An 18,456-nucleotide genomic window follows, 5' to 3' on the forward strand; every position below is an offset into this window, starting at 1 on the left:
TAACCTCTCTCCAGTCGAAACTCTGCCCAATTTTAGCCGGTTTCTCGACAAATAAACTCCTTTTCGTGAAACAAAACTCTGTCCGGTTCACCATCTATCAAGTGAGTTCATACCCCCGTATTTTCATAATTTTTACTGTTTTAAGGGGGGGGGGGGATACAAGCATAACACAAGAACTTTATGTTATAAAATCATGATTCAAATCATGATAAAATAACATTAAATTATCTAAAAATACTCAAAACATCAAACTCTTTTATAATCTTATATTTTCCCCAAAATTCATATTTATATATATATATATATATATGTATATAAATAAGATTTAAAAGGCTTAGGACTGATAACTCATTCTGGGTCCTTTTCCTTGTTTGGATGTGGGCTTAAAGTACCGGTTACTTGTCCGAGTGTCGTTTAAATTTTACTTATATATAAAATTGTATATGTATATAAATATAATAGTTATTTTATCAGTTTAACTACCTTTGTAACATGCTGAGCAAGGGATTACATGCAAACATGGTTAAATACACAATCAGAGAGTACATATAAATTATACTAGGTATAATTTATACATAGAACAATAATTCATGATACAAGTATACTAGAATACACAAGAAACTAGGGTTTTGATACAGAACAAATCAAGGTTTACACTTATCAAATACATGTTTGGAAATACTAATTCAAGGACATACTGTCAATCATTATTTCAGAATGATTGGGTTTTGATTCAAAGAATATACTGTCAATCATTATTTCAGAATGATTGAGTTTTCAAACTAATATACATGTCACGTTTATATGCTTTTTATGAGACACTAGATTCAGGTTGTTTAATTCATTTTAGACAACATAGAAAAGTCCTGACATTATAACCAGAATCTCCAGCCGGGGATCGAAACAAGCGTGTGTAGATCTATATCGGGATTGACAACCCCGCACTCAGGCTGCTAGCTACAGTTAGATGAGTGGCAATTGTTATCACCAGTTTAAACGCCCACAAAGCGTTTGTTTCAGGCCATCAGTCATAGTATGGTTATAATAACTCATTAAAAAGATATTAACAATACGTTAGTGTATAAATAACTAAACGAAAGTACACCTTCAAAGTACTAGTTTACAGAATACAAAATACAAAGATTCAATACAGTTTTCAACAAGAGCTGGTGGAGCCAGGCACACTCTCAGTTACAAGTTTTCATAAGTAATACAAATACAAAACATTAATACACAGAGAAAGGTTTTACGGGAATAAAACTACTTTTCATATACAAACAGAAAATATAGGATTTTCTGGAACAGTTTACATATACAAGATACAGAGATACTCTTTCAAACATAAACATTTATGCACTCACTCAACTTTATGTTGATACTCTCTTTTCAAATTACTTGTATTCTCAGGGAAATAATACACAGGTACTCCCCGAGCTTTTGAGAAGATGGAGCTTTGTTGAGTCATATCTTCTTTTGTATAACTATATTTTGGTTCAACATACAATGATTGAACACATGTAAATATGTATATTTTTTTTAAATACAATGGTTGTTTCTACTTTGATTACTATGATGTATGTGTTGTGATACTACAATTCAAGTCCTCCACCCCCAGACGTTTCCGCCGTCTGGTTTGGGGGTGTGACAGCCCTGTATGAAGCAGGACGTAGCTTGGTATGTGGAGAGACGCCTGACCTGCAGGAAGGTCAAGGCGGAACACCAGAGACCCCACGGCAAGATGCAGCCATTAGACATTCCCGTGTGGAAATGGGAGGATATCACTATAGATTTCATCACTAAGCTTCCCAGGACCGCACGTGGAGTTGATTCGATTTGGGTCATAGTGGATCGGCTGACCAAGAGCGCGCATTTCATATCGATTCAGGAGATTATATCGGCCGAGAAGCTAGCTGATATTTATGTGCGCGAGGTAGTTGCACGACATGGAGTACCTGTATCAGTAGTATCAGATCGAGACGTCCGGTTCACTTCCAGGTTTTGGAAGCGGTTTCATGACGAGATGGGGACTCGTCTTCACTTCAGCACCGCTTTCCACCCTCAGACAGACGGGCAGAGCGAGAGAACGATTCAGACTCTCGAGGACACGCTTCGGGTATGTGTTCTAGATTTTGGTGGCAGTTGGGATACGTATCTTCCATTAGCGGAATTTTCGTATAACAACAGTTACCACGCCAGTATTGACCGCCCTCCTTTCGAGATGCTTTACGGGAGGAAGTGTAGGACCCCGATTTGTTGGGGTGAGGTCGGTCAGAGGGTCATCGGGAGCACTGAGGTGGTGCTCAAGACCACATAGTTGATCCAGCAGGTCCGTAGCAGACTGCGGACTGTGCAGAGTTGGCAGAAGAGTTACGCCGACAGGAGGCGTTCGGACTTGGAGTTTCAGGTGGGCGATATGGTCCACCTGAAAGTGTCACCTTGGAAGGGTGTCATCAGGTTCCGGAAGAGGGGCAAGCTGGGCCCCAGGTTCATTGGTCCCTTTAGGGTTTTGGCCCGAGTGGGTCGGGTTGCCTACCGTTTGGATCTTCCAGCAAAGCTTAGCCAGATCCACAACACTTTCCACGTCTCTCAGTTGCGGAAGTGTTTAGTGGATGAGTCAGCGGTGGTACCATTGGAGGATATTCAGGTTGATAGCAGCCTGAATTATATCGAGAGACCAGTTGCGATCTTAGATCGGAAGACGAAGACCTTGAGGAACAAGGTGGTTCAGTTAGTGAAGGTGCAGTGGCAGCACCAAAAGGGTTCAGAGTGGACGTGGGAGACTGAGGAGGAGATGAGGGAGCACTATCCGGAGTTTATTTCAGGATCAGTAGCAGCAGACTTCGAGGACGAAGTCTAAGATAAGTGGGGGAGAATTGTAACGCCCCATTTCTGGTATGTAATTTAAATATAGTATTTTCCTTTCCTAAGAGGTACTCGACAAGTCAGTAGCCCGACTCGTCGAGTAGAGACGGGATTTACACGCGTTTTTAGCGGGCGAGTCGACGAGTCCATATTTCGGACTATGCGAGTCCGCCCGTCTGGATGAAACCCTAAATCCCAGGGATTTGTACCCTATTTAAACGTCATTATAGCCTCCCATCCCAGCCTCCAGCACCTCTAGAGCATTTCTCTGTAAACCCTAGTCCCCATTGTTGAGCTTGAGTGTTTTGTGCTAACTTGGAAGTTGTAGAAGAGAAGGAAGGAAAGAAGACCAATAGAAGAGAAAGGAGATCCAGAATCTAGCTTCCATTTGCTACATATTCTGGTAATAAAGTTATTACCTTGCTTATTCTTCCATTAAACCCTCTTTTATGCTTGTTTATGTCTCTTTTGGAGCTTTATATGATTCAAACTCGAGATTTGAGCTCTCCTTTGGATAGAGACCATAGATCTGAATGTTATTGAACTCTAGAAACTCAATATAACTACCTTTATGCAAATATAGCCTTGTTCCAAACCCTAAGTACTTAGTGTTGGATGATTTTGGTGTTTTAGCCCCATTCTCGTGTGCATGCACGTAAAGTTTGAAACTTTACGTGTAAAACCAGCCCTAGAAGCCCAGATCTATGAATTGGATGCACTGAAATCGACTAGAATCGACTGTATAGTAATGGCATGCAGAAGACTCGGCGAGTCCACGTCGTGACTCGGCGAGTCCAAGGCAATCTTCTTGCCTCAAGAACAGACTCGACGAGTTGTTCATACAACTCGGCGAGTCACAGTCAGGACGTGTTCTTATGATGAAGGAGAACTCGACGAGTTGTTCATACAAATCGGCGAGTCGGATGAAGTTAGACTCGATGTTAGTATCGAAGAAGAACTCGTCGAGTCTTTGCCAAACTCGACGAGTAGAAGCGGGTAGAGGATTAGAAAGAATGATAGGGACTCAGCGAGTTGGCGGCCCAACTCGGCGAGTCCGGTCAACTGAAAGTTGACTTTGACCAGGGGTAAAATAGTCATTTTACCCTGAGATTAGTTATCAGTATTTGATTTAGTGTTTATGGGATTTGTAGCCGGGGAGTTCCGGAGCAGCAGTCGGACAGTTTCAGATTTAGCATCTCAACAGCCAGCGTTACGAGGTGAGTTTCCTTCCTGTAGGAACGGGTCTACGACCACAATGACGGCGCATTTAGTTAGCAGTAGTTCCGGACTTCGGTCCGATGCAGTAGTTCAGTGTGCTTGATGTTTTTGTGGTTCAAGCCTGTCTCTGTGTTATGTGTTCCGGACTTCGGTCCGATGCAGTATGCAGTATACGTGTTTATGCTAGTAGTTATGATTATGCCATGCTATGTTCAGTTAGTTCCGGACTTTGGTACGATGCAGTTTCAGGACTTTGGTCCGATGCAGAGGGCAAGGCCCTGGTTAGTTCCGGACTTCGGTCCGATGCAGTGGGCAAAGCCCTGGTTAGTTCCGAACTTCGGTCCGATGCAGTTTCCGGACTTCGGTCCGATGCAATGGGCAAGGCCCAGTAGTTGCTTTATATGTTATTGTATGGTATGTGGTAGTTTGGGGGAGCTCACTAAGCTTCGTGCTTACAGTTTTAGTTTTGGATTCAGGTACTTTAGCTAGCAAATAGAAGGGCTCGGGATGATGGCATGACACACACACCACAGTGTTAGCCTGGGAGTTAGACTCTGATATTTTCATATGATCTTGACACTAGTTTTGATTTGATAAATTTATTATGACATTTTGAGATACATGATTCATGGATTTATCTTTTAATATTTGATATTATGGTTTAGTAAAGTTTTCGAACAAAAATTTTTGGGTTGTATTTCTAGGATGTTACACATATAATCCTCTGTTCTAGATATCAGCTGGACAAATACATGGAACAATGTCGTACTTATTGTCTAGCAGTTTGTTTCCCGATTTCCAATTTGTTTGACATAGAACTAAACTGAACACATCAATTTGGTTCTGACCGGGCCTGGTACATTGGTCAAAACAAAATCATCGAGGGGCCCAGATATCTCTTCTAATCCTCCAAGAACTAGAAGGAACAGATAAATTTCGACTCATATGGTTGTACTAACCACTTGTTGAATCATACACAAAAGCACGTTTTATAACATCGAGTTACCGATGCGTTTTCGTACAATCAATGTACAACCAACTCATTATCAACAACTCATATCTATAGGTTTAAAGACTTATATGATGTTACCGTCTCACGATCACTCGAGATAAATTCCATGAAGTGATACAAGTGAGCCTGGGTTGAATCCATTACTCAGAACTTATGAGCACTCATGAATGTTGTAGCAACCATTTGCTATGTCTAGCACCTTAGACATCTACAAACCCAATTCATGACAATCTTGATTCATATCGACTTCCAACATATGACCGACTGTGGAGAGTTTGAATAAAGAAATTATTCTGGAAGTGAAAACATGCAAAATTGAAACAATAGTAAATAATTGACACAAGATAGCAACACTTTACTTATAAATAAACAACAACTTTTATTTAATCATCAAATGTTAATTTACATTTTACAAGTTTCAGAAATAACTATCTAATCTGTAAAACTAATATCATCCTTCAGCCCGATACGCCTCGCATGCTGCAAATGCTTAACCCTACACAGTCTCGTCGTGAGGGGATCTGCTGGGTTCTCATCGGATGATACCCTCTTTACCACGAGGATTCCTTCTTCTATCCGATGTCTAATGAAATTGTATTTTCTGTCGATGTGCATGGATCTCCCGTGATCCCTAGGTTCCTTAGCTAAGGCAACTGCACCCTCGTTGTCATAGAAAATCTCCATAGGCTCCTTAATAGGTGGTACAACTCCAAGGTCTCCAATGAAGTTCTTTAGCCATATAGCCTCCTTTGCCGCCTCGCTTGCTGCTATGTACTCTGTATCGCAAGTTGAATCAACTACTGTTTCCTACTTGGAACTTTTCCAAGTAATTGCTCTTCCATTTTGGGTAAAGACCCAACCCGACTGAGAGCGGAAATTATCCCTCTCAAGTCATCATTCCCACCAAGGGTAAGGACCCAGTCCCTAGTCCTTCATAGGTACTTAAGAATATTCTTCACCGCAGTCCCGTGTGCCTTGCTCGGATTCCCTTGATATATGTTGACCATGCTCAAATCAAAGCACATCAGGGCGAGTACAAGTCATAACATACATGATCGAGCCTACAGCGGAAGCATATGGTACTCGACTCATCTCAGCTATCTCAGCCTCTGTACTCGGGCTCTGAGTCTTACTCAGTTTGGCGTTAGTTTGGATCGGTAAGTCACCTTTCTTGGAATTCTGCATGCTGAACCTTTTCAGCACCTTATCCAAGTAGGTACTTTGACTAAGTCTAGTTAGTCTCTTACTCCTTTCTCTCAATATCCTTATCCTTAGGATATAGGCAGGTTATCCAAGGTCCTTAATAGCGAAACACTTCCCAAGCCAAGATTTAACTTCCTGCAAGGTTGGGATGTCATTTCCTATGAATAGTATGTCATCCACATACAATACCAAAAAGCTCACTATACTCCCACTAGCCTTAACATATACACAAGACTCATCTTCGCTCCTCGAAAAACCAAACTCTTTGACTTTCTCATCAAAACAAAGATTCCATCTGCGAGATGCTTGTTTCAATCCATAAATGGATTTCTCAAGCTTACACAATCTATTCGGGTGCTTTGCATCAACAAAACCCTCTGGCTGACTCATGTAAACATCCTCAGCCAACTTTCCATTAAGGAAAACGGTTTTGGCATCCATTTGTGATATTTCATAATCATGAAATGCAGCTATGGCTAGCAAAACCCTAATAGACTTAATCTTTGCTACTGGTGAGAAAGTGTCATCATAGTCAACTCCTGGAGTTTGAGTAAAGCCCTTCGCAACCAATCACGCTTTGTAAGTGTGTACATTCCCATCCATGTCGGTCTTCTTCTTGAAGATCCATTTGCACCCGACCGTGTTACGACCCGGCACATTGTCAACCAAGTTCCAAACTTGATTGTCATACATGGACTGAATCTCGCTATCCATGACCTCTTTCCATTTGGCTGACTCAGGGCCTGCCATGGCTTCCTTAAAGTTGTTAGGCTCATCCAGATTTACCAGTGTCCTATCACTGATAAATTCATCACCTTCCGCAGTAATATGAAAACCATAGTAATTCTCAGACGGATTCCTAACTCTTGTGGAACGCCTAAGAGGTACGGGCTCATCAACAAGAGTTTCCTCCTCAGGTTGATCGCTAGGGTTTGAGGTTCCTTCACCGCTTGACTCTTGAAGTTCTTCAAGATCAATTTGCCTCCCACTGTTTCCTTGGCATATGAATTCTCTCTCACGAAAGACCCATCTTCTTGCCACAAACACCACATTCTCACTGGGTCTATAGAAGAGGTAACCAAAAGAATTTTGTGGGTAGCCGATGAAAATACATCGCTCAATTCGAGGTTTGAGCTTATCCTGAGTCTCACGTCTCACAAAAGCATCGCAACCCCAAATCTTGATGTGGTCTAAATTGGGAACTTTCCCAGTCCACATCTCGTGAGGTGTTTTGGCAACCTTCTTGGTAGGGACTAGATTAAGGATATGGGCGGCAGTCTCTAAGGCATACCCCCAAAATGAGATTGGTAACGAAGCTCGACTCATCATGGAATGAACCATGTCCAACAAGGTTCGATTGCGCCTCTCAGCCACACCATTAAGCTGTTGTGTCCTAGTAGGTGTCAATTGTGAAACAATTCCACATTCCTTAAGATAGTCAAGGAACTCTGTACTAAGATACTCTCCTCCTCGATAGGATCGGAGCATCTTAATGTTCCTGCCCAACTGATTCTCCACTTCCTGTTTAAACTCTTTGAACTTTTCAAAGGTTTGTGACTTATGCTTGATTAAGTAGACATAAACATATCTACTGTAATCATCAGTAAAATTCACATAGAAGCGGTTAGCATCCCTTGTGGCGGTTCTGAAGGGTCCACACATATCTGTGTGTATGAGGTCCAACAAACCTTCACCCCTAGCACAAGTACCAGTGAAGGGTGACTTTATCATTTTTCCAAGCAAACAAGACTCGCAACTATCATCTGACTTTAAGTCAAATGACTCCAAGACTCCAGCCTTCTGGAGTTGGCCTATGCGCTTCTTGTTAACGTGTCCAAGATGACAATTCCACAAGGATGCCTTATCCAAACTAGTGGAAGAATCGATATACAACACATTATTTCCTAAGTTATCTACAACCGACATAGTTTCATATACACCATCACAAGGTAATGCTTTAAAATAAAGAACATTATTATAAAAAGCATTAATACCACCACATTCATTATCAATTGAAAAAGTAAACCCTTGTTTGTACAAACCGTGAAAAGAAATAATATTTCTTGCCATTTCAGACGAGTAACAACACTTATTCAAATCTAAAACTAACCCACTACTTAGCAACAAAGAATAAACTCCAATATTGGTGACAGGTGTAACTTTCCTATTACCCATGATCAAGTTTATCTTTCCGTGCTCCACATCCTCAGTTCTTCTTAGGCCCTGCAAATCAGAAGATATATGAATACCGCAACCTGTATCAAGAACCCAAGAAGTAGTATGTGGTGAGTTATTAGACAATATAGTGTAAATACCTGCATGGGTAGGTTTGACCTTCCCATCCTTAACATCTTGCAGGTACTTGGGGCAGTTTCGTTTCCAGTGCCCCTTATCATGACCATAGAAGCATTCAGCTTCCTTTGGGTTGGAAGAAGGAGTGACAGAACCACCTTTCGTTCCACTTGAAGAGGAGCCATCAAGAGACTTTCCCTTGGTACCCTTCGAAGGGTTTTTCCTCTTCTTCCCTCTACTTTGCCCGATTGCCAGAATAGGGGCGGCGGTAAGAGTAGGAGTAGTAACAACCGATTTTCCCTTAAGACCAGGTTCAGCGGTCTTCAAGAGTCCTTGAAGTTTGCTAAGTGTGACCTCCTCCTTGTTCATGTGATATGTCATTCGGAATTGATCATAACAAGTAGGTAAGGAGTGCAATATGATATCAATAGCCAACTCCTCGGGGAAGTTCACATTCTACTTGAGAAAACGGTCCACAAACCTTTGCATTTTCTGCATGTGGCCCGTGATGGGTTCACCATCCTTCATTCGGGTTGTTATCATGGAAGAGATGATTTCATACCTCTCTTGACGAGCAATTTGATGGTAGCGGTCCATCAAGTCCATGTGCATCTCAAAAGGGTAAAAGTCCTCATAAGACTTCTGGAGTTTCTCTTTCGTTGTGGCCAACATGATACATGCCACCTTGGTAGCATCTCTCTCATGTGCCCTAAAGTCATCGATCTCCTCTGGAGTAGCAGTAGACTCATCAATTTCCTTCAGCTCCTTTTCGAGGACATATTCCTTGTCCTCGTAACGTGTGACAATCCTGATGTTCATGATCCAATCATTAAAGTTTGAACCATCAAAGATGACTCTCCCACAAAGGTTAATGAGAGAGAAGGAGCCGGTAGGGTTTGATCCAGAAGCAACATTAGTGGAAGACATCTTAAAAGAAGAAAGACAAGTTTAGATTAGATATAAAATCCTTAGTAAGACACCAAAATGTAATATTAAGGCTAGGAACCAACACAATACTTTATAACTTGGAAGAGGGATGCCGTAATCCAAGCCATTAAATATTTGAAGGTAGGTGAATGACGATTCACCAATTTCCACCATGAAAAACGAAATAAATTATTAGGTTTTAATTGGATTGAAACTCCTAGATTCTTTCGAGATTCATTGAACTTTTCAATGGCATGTTTAAATCTCGATTGGGTCCTCTCAAGTTTGTGACTGGGATGCCGAGGATCACAAACAAGGTGTGAATAACCATGCAATTTAACTTGGTACCCTTAATCTTTATCACCTAATCAGTATGCCGGTTACCCACACACGCTACACCGATCTATGATAAACATTAAGTCACCCTTTGCCACTCTTACTAGTCCATGTTAGTGTGCTGGTTACCCACACACGCTCCACCAAAGACTTGGTAAGGTACAAAGTGTAATTTCATGGGTTAGCACAAATTTCACATTTTCCTAAAGTAACTAAGATTGGGAATTTAAAAAAAGTTTAGTTACTTTATATATTTCATTGTACTTTTAATGAGAATTATAGTCCTTGTCCTACCTGTTCGGCTAACGACCCTCCACCAGTCAAAAAAGCGGTGGGTGAGAGTGGACACCCATTAAGCTATCATTTTAAAGGCAACAACCTTATACCCCTCTTATAGACCGGCTTCGTGAATGAGGCCTACTAACGGTAAGACTGACTTGCTCTTATACATATATATATATATATATACATATATATATATATATATATATATATATATATATATATATATATATATATATATATTATTAACTTATAATACTATAAAGTATAAGGGTTGAATTTTAACTTTTAAAACTCTAGGGTTTGGAACTAAAGTTTTCTAAAGGACTTTACAAATTCCAAAACTTGAGGGCAAGTTTTGAAACTATTCAAAACCTTTCATATTCATAATTTATGAGATTAATGGTTTATTAAAATGAAGACTCTTCACTTTATGTAACCTATGACTCTTTAATAACAATTTAAAGAAGTGACTCTTGGTAATCCATAACTTGAGGACAAATTATGGACTCCATCAATAGGCATTAAGATCAAGAATTACACTAACAAACAATTTGCAAATAATTCCTATGATCTACTAAAACTCACAAGTATGAACATTCATATCAATAATTTCAAGAATCATATAAACACATATAAAAAGTTGAAATTTTGATAATAACCATTGAAAATGGATTAGCATAGTCATTACACCATCAAAAACAGGTTTTATAAATCCAAAACAGTTTAGGGTAATGATTCTAGTCCATTTCCAACAGCAAAACTCGAAATTCTGCACACAGGGGCTCCTACTCGCCGAGTGCAAGAACCTACTCGACTAGTAGGATGCATTTAGTCATGGAATTGTCGAGTCCCCCCATGGACACGACGAGTTCATTGTTCAGATTGCATAATTCTCGACTTTTTCAAGCAGTTTGCATCAAATACAAAAAAAACAAGCCTAGGCTCTGATACCACTGATGGGTTTTGAGCATTCTAACACTCCTATGGTGTACATGCAATCCTAGAAACCTTGGATCTATTTTTTCTCTAATATTCATGCAAATTTGATTTTTCCAAGGTTTTCATCCTATCTAGCATGGCATTTTGTAGTTGCTTGGATTCCTTAAGACTTTGTGAGCCTAGCACCTCAAATGTGATGCCTCAAATGTTTCACACAACACCACAACTCTTGGAATAACTTGAGAGAAGAACACTTTGATCACAAAATCGGCTAGTCCTCCTTGTCTTGTCTTGTTTTAGTGGCCGATTTTACTCCATATGAGGTTCTTTATATAGTGTGTCACGTGTAGGGTTACACCTTGTAAACCCTAATGTGCATGGCTTTTCATTTCCTCCATGATCCATGGGTTATAACCTCCATGGAGCATCCATGGAGCACCCAATGGGTCCTAGCCCAATCTAGTGAATCATGACCCATAAGCCCACTACATAAGAATGAATGATTTACATAACCAATCCTCATATATTTAATTAGTCTTTTTTGATCACAAAATTAATTACAAATTAATTGTTGATCAATACTAATTAAATAATATGATTTCATATTAATATATTAGAACTGATAATATATTAACAAATCATAAGTGTCCTTTTCTCATTTTGTCTATCCAACAGTTGAGATGTCTATGCAACCCATATGGACCATGCCAAGCCGGGTCAAGTACATACTAAATATAGTTATAGACTTAGACACCTTATCCAACAAGCTTCTCGTCATTTTTTTAGAAGAAGATACTTGAAGGTAATGCAGTAAAATATCAAAATTTTTATCAAAAAAAAACTTTTTGACTTGAAATTTGGTTCCCAAAAGTATGTAAATGGAACCGAAAGATAATAATAATCCGAATGCTCTAAGTGTGAAAATGACCATGTGTGGAGCATAGAGATGTAAGATCCTTTCCAAACTTGTGATTTTTTTTTCAAATATAATGAAAATGTCTAAATGTAGGCTAAAAGACTCTCTAAAAACCTAAGGAAATTGCAAAAAAATATGGTGATGTAAAGAGATCGGATATGGATTCTACTCGGTGACAAGGACTAGTGCTTCATCCGAACGATTCACACATGATCAAGTGTGATCCTCTTAGCGACATGGACCGCAGGGTAAAAACATCCATTGCTATAGTATATTATACAGTTCTTAATATTGCATGCATAATTATTCATGAAAAGTACTTGACCATGATCATTTACCCCTTTAAGCTCCAACAGTTGATCCTAAGTATGAAGTCCCAAACTGCGGCCTAAAGGTCCCGGTTCGATGTGTGAGATAACAACAAGATCCTGGACCAATAATGATACAATAACTATGAACCTGTTCAATGGCATCCAAGGGGGTGAGAATAAACAGACAACAAAAATACGTTCATTATAATGCCCTAAGCTAAATGTTATGCAAAAATAATAAGTGGAATAGAAGAAAATAAAATCTTTTAGGAGTTTTATGAAAAATAAAAAAATGAATGCAAATTACTAAAGACTAATATGTTATGCAACCTAAAAAAATGCATGAAAAAGTAAATGTAAAAGGGAATACCCCACCACATACATTTCCCTCAAAAATGCTTAAGGCATCGGAAAATGTCTGTGGTGTTGGTTTCGTGAAAATCCGACCAGTAGAACTCTGACAAACTTGATTTTTCCGATGAGGTGAGTATTTGGGCGCTTATGTTCTTGAGAGAAATGGAGTTTAAGGGAAAAAATTGATGAACACATGGGAGAAATGAAGAAGAAGGATGCATTCATAAGTCATATGGTCATCGGAAGTCAACAAGTCAACCGACTTAAAGATCTGGTCAAAGATGGTTAAAATTCGTCAAAAATGGTCCAGGGGTGTGCGGGTCACGCACAAGGGGAAGCGGCCGCACAAGGTTCTCAGTCAAATTCTTGATTTCACACTTTAGCCATTCGATCAGCTCTACCCGCACAGACCACCTGCACAACAACACGTGCCCGCGCAACCTACCCGCGCAACAGCATGCGCCCGTGCAAGGTGCAGTTCATGATCGTCTTTTTTGCGTCATTTTCTTCCGTTTCTTCACTTTTTCTTGGATTGGAAGGCTCCGATCATATATAAACACCTAATTCCTTCAAGGAAAACTCCTTGAGGATCCCGAAAATATCTTCAAACTTCTTTATTCGAATTTAAAAACACGAAAGCACAATGCTTTCCAAAAATGCCCTTCTTTAACGTCTTTGGTTAGACGCCTCCAAACTTCACTTTAACACTTCGAGGCGTCCAAATGGAAGAAACCTTGGACATTTGAATCAAAACCTTCATAAAACGACTTTAATCGATGTCCATTAACCTTGCAAATTTGCCCTGTGTCGACATTTTTTAATTTCCACCCCTCCATTGGGACATTTTCTTGTATTTGACTTTCTTTTTACGGGAGAACCATATCGGACATAGACCTTTGATAATAGCAATCATCCAACCACATTCTTTCTTGTACTTCTTCAGTATGGTGACCAACTTTTCCCTCTTTGACATGGTGGTTGAGTAGGTGACCGGTTGGGCGTCTTCTTTCTCGAGATACGTATCCTTTGAAGGGTCCGATAGATTTATCGTTTTCGGTTGTTGTGGTTATTCTACTACTGGAGTTAGTTTCTCAATGGTAGTGGGTGGCTCAACCTCTCTTTCATTAACCCATATCACTTCCTCTATAGTTTCATTGTCAGCTTTCTCAATTTCTTCTTCCTCTTTGACAGCCTCTTCCACTTCTAGTTCTTCTTCCTCTTCTTCATACAACACTCTTGGGACATCAAAAAATTTCTCATATTTCAAAGGAATAGAACATGTGCTATGTGATGGGCTCTCTTCAGATGGTAGTTTGTCTTGAGCTTCCATTATACTCATTAATTGAGCAAGTTGTGTTATTTTTTGCTCTAAGATTTTGAGGCTAACATGGGTTGTTTCTTGGAAAATTTGGGTAGAAGTGGCAATTTTTTTCACAATGTCCTCTAAGGACATGCTTGACGTTTCAGTTTGTTGAGGAGGGTAAGGATAGGGTTGTTGGAACTGTAGAGTTGGTTGGTATTGGTTATTTCCCCAAGCTTGGTATGGTTTTTGGTGTTGGTTATTTCCCCACGCTTAGTTGTTATCCCTCCATTGATCATGTTGAGGTTGAGCATAACTCCATTGGTTTGACCAGTAGTAGCTTCCCTTCTCTTGCACTTCTTCCCATCTTCCTTGTAAATATGGACACATGTCGGAATGATGTCCATTTTGGGTGCAAAAATCGCAAAGAAGAGGCATGGGCTTCACACTTTGGTCACTTTCAATCATCATAACTAGCTGAGCTAGCTTAGAAAGTTGATGTTGAATGCAAGGAGTGTTCATTTCCAAGCCATAGTTTTTAATTTTTTTTTTCAAATTCAGGATTGTAAATTAGTACCTATACGATGAGATCTGGGCATAGAGAAACAAATTGAATAAAAATAAACCAATCCCCGACAACGGCGCCAAAATTTGGTGGTTGTCGAGGCCAACAAAATAATAACCCTAAATCTTGTACACTAAAATAACGTATAGTGGTAAAGGGGTCGAGTCCATGGAGATAGGTTCAATTTTATAACTCTATGAAAATCTTTTTGTAAACAAAATACTTGTAAAATGACAATAAAAGTAAAAATGGGGGTTTTGGTCTTTTGAAATACTTGAAATAAAACTAGAGTTAAACTAAGATTTAAATAGACAATTCAACAAAAATGAGAGTTTGATGTAAAATCAATAAGAGAAAGATGGTTGACTTAAGGGTTCCTAACTTGAACAATTGGTGAGCATATCAATAGAATCCAATGATGCAATACTTGTTTTAAATATTTAATTTGGCTATAGTAATCCAAGAAGCTTAAGATTACCTAGACTTTTATTAGTTGTTAAAATAGTTAGAGAAGCTCATAACAATTTCCTTAGTTAAAGTCACAATTTCCATTAAGAATGTAATTAGTGAAAATTAACTAGCATTGAAAACCAAAAAGTCACCAAATCCAAGAGGATTCAAATGATTTCACTTCCATGTTGGAGAACATGTTTTTGTGATTGTGTGAAGTGAAAACTATCACAAGAACCACTTGTTGCTTTCTAACTTCAGGATCATTTACTTAATCAATAAATTAGCCAACTAATCACTTAAAATACATTTAAACTCATGAATAAAAGCATACGAGTAGTAAGAAGATGTTAAAACATAAAACATTCTCAAAAAGATTCAAGAACAACTTCATGGAGTTCTTTAACATTCAAATTATTTCACCAAAGTCAACCAAGATTAGTTTATCCTAGCATGGCTAAACTCAAGAAAAAAAGTAAGAGTAGATTATACCAAATATCTAGCAAGAATCAAGAGCAAAAAGATGATATTTTTGTTGTGTTCTTTGCCTTGAAAAATGCTCGAAAATCTCCAGAGAAACCTTCAAAATTCGGATGTGTAGAAGTGTGAAAAATATGCACATCAACCTTCCTCAAATAACTCTCATTATGTAATTCCGAAAATTCCCATGCACATCTATGCGCGGGCGCACATCTGTGTTCAGGTGGGCTACGTGGGTGAGATCTGAATTGGGTTTCTTTGAGTTTTAGGCCTCCAAAGCTTTATCCCACTGGCCCAGATTGAGTCCAATTAGCTCTTAGCCTATTATTCTTCAAGTTTTCTTCATTTTGAGCCCAATTTGGCTTCTCCAAATGATTTATGGCTTACATAATCGTCTGATCAATAATCTTCCCCCGCTTGAATATTCTACCGTTTCTTGCAAATTTAAACTTCATTTCCTCCAAGCCTTCAAATAATCAATAAGCCAACTCCATGCATCATCTCCATAGCTATCAAGCCCATAATCCTTGTTGTCTTCCAAGTCCAAGCGCCTCCCAAAGATCTCGATCCGTTAGTCTCCTTAAAATCTGTAGTTACGCTCACGAAACTAGAAACTACCCGAAATAGTCATAAAATAACAAAAAGGAAAATATTCATGGAAATTAACTAAATTATGAATGAAATATACTAAAATAAAATATAAAAAGAAGTAAATAAAATGAAACTATCAGAAATCGAAAGTATGCTTTTCGTTCTGATAAGTTTCATAGATTAGTTGACTTTAGATCCATATGTTTCGAGTATTAGATCAAATTGTTTGTTGTTTTCGCTGCCATTTTGTTTTTTCTAATGAGGCTCAAAACTCATCAGTGGTATCAGAGCCTTGGTTAACTCAAGTCTTAATGCACTTAGACTTTGCCTTTTGACTATGTTATAGTTTGGATGTGTAGGGTTTCTGTTTTAAATCGTTTTAAAAGCCTAGAAATTTGCCTTGATTGTTATTGAATATGTTTGTGCTTATAATCAACGATTTTGGTCGTCCTGCCCCTTCGCCACGACGTGGCTAGTGCTCCACCACGTCGTGGTATCTACATAGATCGCGACTGTCTTCGTCGCAACGTCGTTGCCACTTCTTGACCACATCGTGGTTTGTAGCTAAAAACCTAAAATAACAATTTAATTAAATCGTGCTTTTTTTATGTCCCACAACGTGACATATCTTTCATCATGTCGTGGAACCTGAAGTTCCATATTCTTCTAAATTCGGTTTTTATTTTTGGTTGCTCATATTTTTTAATCTTAATCACATACAAGCTAGCATTTATACTAAAAGATAAAGTTACATTTGATTTACTTATAAAACTAATTAAAAGACAAAAGATTATAACTCTTAATTTAATTTTTAACTTTAAGTAAATAGAATTAAAAGATATTTAAACCTCAATTAAATTAAGAGTTGTATCCTAGAATGGACCAATAAAAATTTAGTAAAAAATAAATTATTATTTAATAAAATTAAGATAGATATTAAATTATTTCCATAATTGTATGTATAATAAGCGATATCCATAATTATAATTCCTCTTTTATGGAAACTAATTAAATTCGCCATTAATGTTAACAACAATATTCTTTCAGAATGAATTCGCATCTAGGTTTTTATGTATGAGTTCATGTTTTGTTTTAGAACCCAATTAATTAAAATACAAACAAGTTGTCTGGAACATGGAGAACGAGATTGTATTCTACTAGAATACATTCTCATTATGGTAGAATACACTCTCATTTTCCTAGAATAAACTCTCATTCGGCTAGAATACACTCTCGTTCTCTATGTTCCAGACATCTTTGTTGTATTTTGAGTGAGCGTGTCCTAAAACAAAACACAAATTCATACATGAATACCTAGATGTGATTCATTATGAAAGAATGTTATTTTTGATATTAATGGCGAATTTAATTAGTTTCCATAAAAATGGAATTATAATTATGGATATCATTTAACATACATACAATTATGAACATCATTTATTATATATCTTTATTTTATTTAATAATAATTTAATTTATACAAAATTCTTATTGGTCCATTCTAGCACACAATAGATGTTGTGAACACATGAACCGATTTCGTATATATATATATATATATATATATATATATATATATATATATATATATATATATATATATATATATATATATATATATATATATATGTATATATATATATATATATATATATATATATATATATATATATATATATATATATATATATATATACACTAGTCGAATCCAAGCGCGTTGCGCGTGAATATAATTATTTAATTAAAATAATAACATTTAACAAATTCTGATTTAATATTTATACATGTAAAACCAATGTCAATAGCAAAACAAACTCTATAGTTAACATATTAGTTTTATTAATTTTAATAAATTTATATCATTAGTTATTTCCCCTATTAATTCATGATTTTATAGACCGTTTTATGTTGTGTAAATTATATATCAAACATTTATTGATTCCTATGTATAAAAAAACAAAGTAGTATGAAAAAATAAATACTACAACTTTTGATGATTTTATAGGACATTTTAAGTTGTGGAAATTATATATAAAACGTATGCCGGTTTGTATATATAAAACAAATAAAAAATAGTATGAAAAACACTATAGCTTTTAATAAAATAAAAACACTTCAACATTATAACATTTATATCAAACAAAACTTATTAAACACATATAAATCATTTAAATTGAATATTTAAAAATCAACATACATTTAATATATAGAAACATTGTTATAAAAAATTTATGTTGAAATAACCATTGATACGACAAAACTTATTTTTTTTCAACTCTTTCATTTTGAATCACAAATCTTTTCAAACATATGATTTTTTAATCAAAATTTACTTATATACTACTAATATAGCTACAATGTGTATAATAAATAAGTGAAAAATAAAAAAGCATTGCACATTAATAACCACAAGTT

The sequence above is a fragment of the Lactuca virosa genome, chromosome 4 (genome assembly GCF_052849685.1).
Source record: "Lactuca virosa cultivar CGN04683 chromosome 4, Lactuca_virosa_CGN04683_v6, whole genome shotgun sequence".
NCBI classification, from domain to species: domain Eukaryota; kingdom Viridiplantae; phylum Streptophyta; class Magnoliopsida; order Asterales; family Asteraceae; genus Lactuca; species Lactuca virosa.